This window comes from Bison bison, unplaced genomic scaffold (genome assembly GCF_000754665.1).
Source record: "Bison bison bison isolate TAMUID 2011002044 unplaced genomic scaffold, Bison_UMD1.0 scf7180017864160, whole genome shotgun sequence".
In the NCBI taxonomy this organism is placed as follows: Eukaryota; Metazoa; Chordata; class Mammalia; order Artiodactyla; family Bovidae; genus Bison; species Bison bison.
The window spans coordinates 4,943,284-4,948,083 of record NW_011494732.1 but is presented as its reverse complement, the minus strand read 5'-3'; positions in this window follow the sequence as shown (position 1 = coordinate 4,948,083).

The following is a 4,800-nucleotide window of genomic DNA, read 5'->3' as shown; positions in this document are numbered from 1 at the left end:
CCCTTCTTCATCTTTCTCATCAAGCAAGACAGATATTTCTAAAAACTGGATCTATTCCTACATGCCACAGCCACTGAGGGAGACGTGACACCAGTGTCCTTTACCTGAGTTGATGCTTGTGATAGTTGGAGAAACGGGCTCCTTCGATGTCTGGAGTGTGGCAGGAACCTCATCGCATACACTCATCATTGTAAGAGAAATTACATTGGAAACCATTAGAAACATATGGCAGCCTCTGGATGATTAAGCCATGACAGGAATGGACCTGTACCTCGGGGAGCCAGTGTTGTGTTTCACAGTGAGGTTACACTAGAGGTGGCCCTTTCAGAGTGTCGTGCCACTCATTTCCAGGTGGACTGTGTGACTTTAAGAAAATCAGTACTGTAATAATCCTGGGAATTATTAATATGTGGCAGCAATGTCACATATGAAATGCCTCAGATGGACTTTCCTGGTGGTCCAGTGGCCAAGACTCCCAATGCAGGGGGCCCAAGTTTGACCTCTGGTTGGGGAACCTAGATCCCACGTGCAGAGACTAAGACGCAGTGCAGCTAAACAAATAAAAAAGAAATGCCTCAAAAATCCTCTTACCTATGTAGTAAATAACAGGGTTCAGCCTGCATTTAGAAACAGGGTAGGAAGGAACTCTGAAGAGCAAAGGGTCATGGATCTTACATGGGTCTAACTGTAACATCTTAAGTGTTGTCAAAGAGGCAACAAAGAGAAAGATTGTAGCAGCAGAATATTGTATGCCTAGAATTCCATTATTAAAAGCATTCTTCTATTTCCTTTTCTTTATTGTAGCTTTTAGCATCTCAGGCTTGTTCTTGTTTGTTAGTTGATGGAATTGCACTGCTTACTCCTGAGAATCAGCTAGTAGGAAGGATCTCAAAAAGAGGACAACACTTTTTCCCTCTTCCCTTACAGGCCCATAGTAGAGAATTCTTGCTTCAAACAGTTATTTCTGATAAAGTGGTATACAGGGATAATCATAAAAGTATTAATTTGTCTGCTCCCCAGTGTGGAAACTCATGTAAAAACATAAACTCTGGTTTTCTGATTAACAAAGGGGTCTTTTAAGACATCTGTGAGATGCCTTCAGAGATTATGGCGAGGTTCTGTAAAATGTAACCTTTCACCTACAAAAAGGCTGCTTTCTAACTGGTTGCCTTACTTGATAATTTGTTGTCCTGATCATAATATTTAAAACAGCATCTGTAATTTTTTTTTCTCCTCAAGGAATAAATCAATACTCATAAGGTGTCCTTATTTGATTTTTTGGTTGGCCAGAAGAACTTGGTATTCTCTTTTCCTTTCGTGCATAAAGTATAAATAAACAGTGCATGTCTGGTTCAAGCAAATTTTTAAAATCTTTATGTTATTTAAATAGTCACACCCAAATCCAGCTGGTGGATAACAGGCACAAAAGCATGGGACAAACTCATCTGCTAAAGAACAAAAGAGAGGAACTGTTTTTCTAAAGGTTTTTTTAAAAAATTAATTACACGTATACATTAATTCAGAGCTGTTTTTCCCCCTCTAACTTCTTCCTAAATTGAAGAGCTCACAATCTGGTCTAACTCATTTGGCCTCATTATCATCATGTTCCACTTAAATCCTTGTGCAGACAGTATTTATTGGGTTCTCTACTGTCCACAGGAAGCTCTAGCTCTGCTCCTGGGCCACAGACAGAGTCCTAACCCCACTGATCCACTTAATACAAGTACTGTGATTGACAGTGAATAGCCTCATCTTTGTTGTAACGGCCAGAGCATCGTTCTAATCATTGACAAATTATCATTCCTAGGTTTGGGCTTAGTACAAAGGGGACACATCTTTTCCTTCTTCAAACACAAACTCCAAGTCGCCTCATTTTTTTGGACCACTGTGGTTCTGCTTCTCAGCTGTGTTTTACCTGCCAGCATGTATGGGCCAGACATATGGAAAAAAGTCCAGTGCAACTTAACTGTCAGTGGATATGACTGAACTTCTGGCTGTGAAATTTGAGTCATGTTTGAGTAATGAAGTAAACAAACCAAAATGCAGCACAAGCACAAGAGTCAGCCCTTAACCAGTATCTTTCAAAAAATAATTTCAGCTAAGAAAAAAAAAATCTATTCACCTTCACAACCTGCTGACTCTTGAAAGAATGATTGACATCATTCCATTAAAAAAAAAAAAAGCCTCTCCTGCTTGTCTTCCTAGAAAAGGATAATTTTCCTCTTGATTAAATGTTTATTATAGAAAATAAAAGCTAAGAGAAAAAATCATGCATAATTAAGAAGAGTCTTTTAAAAAGACACGGGATATGAGAGTGCTTTATTACCTATAAAGTCCCACACAAATGCAAAGAAAGTAGGCTTAGAATCATCTCTGGTATCAGGTAGGCCTCTGCCCTGGTAACAATCTTCCGAGGAGGGAAGTAGGTGTCTAGGGTGTTGTTATGCCCAAACTGCAGAAGTCAGAGTAAGAAACAAAAAGACACCACGATGCCCTCCAATCAGACTGCCATTGCAGTCCCTCAGCCCCCCTCAGAAGACCTCTCTCAGGCCAATGGGGGTACCTCCTAGCAGCCATTCCTGCCCAGCAGGAAACCAGATTATTCAGAAACTCTGCAGGGAAAGAGCAGTCCTTTCTTGCCACTGGATGTTCTAATCATAAGCAACTTGTGCTTTTTATGTCAAAGTGAAGTCTGTCTTTCTGCAAGTACTACTTGCCTTCGTTGGAACTCATGGAAATACTCTAGAATACACAAAATCCCTCTGCTGCTGACAGACCTTGAATATCTGAAGACAAATAGGACACGTTCACTCCTCTGCCCAACATTTCTGCTGGTTTAAACACCAAAGCTGGAGATGTGAAAATTGGTGTCATTAAGCTAGCACCTACCTAACTAGTCTGGAATGGTTAATCTGAGTCAAACATTTATTGCACACTCGGTGAGTGAAGCATATAAAGGCGCCTAGTTTCTGCCCTTTAAGGATACCCAATCTAGTAGATAGAATTAATCTTGGTTAACAAATACAGTGTGTCCACTATGTCTTAAGGACTTTTTATGGCTGACCTTGTTCCAGATAAAAGAAAAAAGGCTTCTTCTTTTCTTGCCATATGAGAAAATGATAAATAAATATAAAAATAAGTATGTCTTAAAAGTCTTGACGCTGTTAACATCAGTATTGCCGCAAATGCACTGTCAATTAAGTAATGATGCTAAAATGAATTTATCCAATGAATGACAGATGAAAGTTATGCACCCACAAGAATGATTTTCTGCCATAAGTAAAAGGATTAATTTGTTCTTTTTGAAAAGAATCAACAATAAAAATATCTAATTGCCAAGAAACCTGTTTGTTAGACTGTTGTATCTACAAATGCTACAGTAAAAATCTCATATACACAAATTACTGTCTAGTACTTTAGAAATTAAGTATACCTAAACTAAATTTACTAATTACATCATGATGCAGAGGAATAATAAAAACTATTTTATCTTAAGGTATTCCAGTAGTGTCATGCACATGTAAACATATGTATAAAGACACACACATATAAATTTACCACAAACCTTAAAACCTTCTCCCAAAATATATTTCATATAAAATGAACATTTAGCCAAAAGAAATAAATTCAAAACATCTTTGGAGGTAAAAGTCACGTTAAATATTAGCGTTATTTTCCTTGCAATTCAATGGCAAGACAATGCAGGGGAATACTTGATTGTGCAAAACAAAACCCATTTAATAAAACAATAAGTCTCCTGAAATACATTTCAGACGTAAAAGTCTTAAAACGGCAATTCTAGCATTAACACTCTTACAGGTAGGTTTCTGGAAATGGGTAATACATTACGGTAGGACAGTCGGGCGGCTTGTATTTTGTTATTAAGACTGATTGCTGCAACTTAAATAACAACGCGATCATACTTCCTCTTAAGGCCACTTCATTTCATTATAGAAATAGATCATACTGCCTAATACCAAAGCTTCTAATTAATACAGGTCAGCGTGAAAACACTTAAGTTAGATAAACTAGAGTAACTCGCTGTAGTAGACGGCGGCTCTGTAGCCGAGCCTGGAGCCCTGCTGCATATTTGCATTCCGCTCAGTTTCATGAATCACAAACAAATCGTTATTTAGGGTAAACTAAAGCTCACACCAAAGCTTCAGAAAAGGGCTGTAAAGGTAGAGTACTTACGTAAAGGGTTATCAGGACAGGAGACAATGCAACTTATCTGGGAGGGTCTCTAATGTCCACGGGGTGGTAAAACGCATTTGAAAAGGCGATGTGGATTCGGATGGCCGCCTCCCCACGGCATCCCAGACAAAGCAGGGCCAGGCCCTCGGGCGCTCCTAGTGCACCTGCAATGCGGATCCCTCACCCTACAATCCCACCCCGGGGCTGGCAGGAGCGGCTCCTGGACCGCCCTCTCCTCCCCCTTCGGATTGGCTTGGGTGCGCGGTGGGTTCGCACCCCAGCCTGGGCTGTAGCCCTGGCAAGGGCAACCCCCTCCCTATAACGGGCTGGAAGACCCTGCAAGCAGCTGGTGCGGAATCGCCGAGCCTCACTTTTGCCCTCCTTTCCACCTATTCGTTCCTCACCCCCCGCCTCATCCCCCCGAGATGTCTCCGTAAGGGGACACCCTTCCCCACCCCGTGAGTCTGAAGGACCCCTCCCCTTGCAGTGAGGGCTTGAAAAATTATCTAAATGAGTTCCCGCTGCGACAGGTGCCGCCGCCCCCCGCCGGCACCCGCAGAGCCTCCCTGCAGGTACCGCCAGGTGAGTGGGGCTGGACTCGATCAC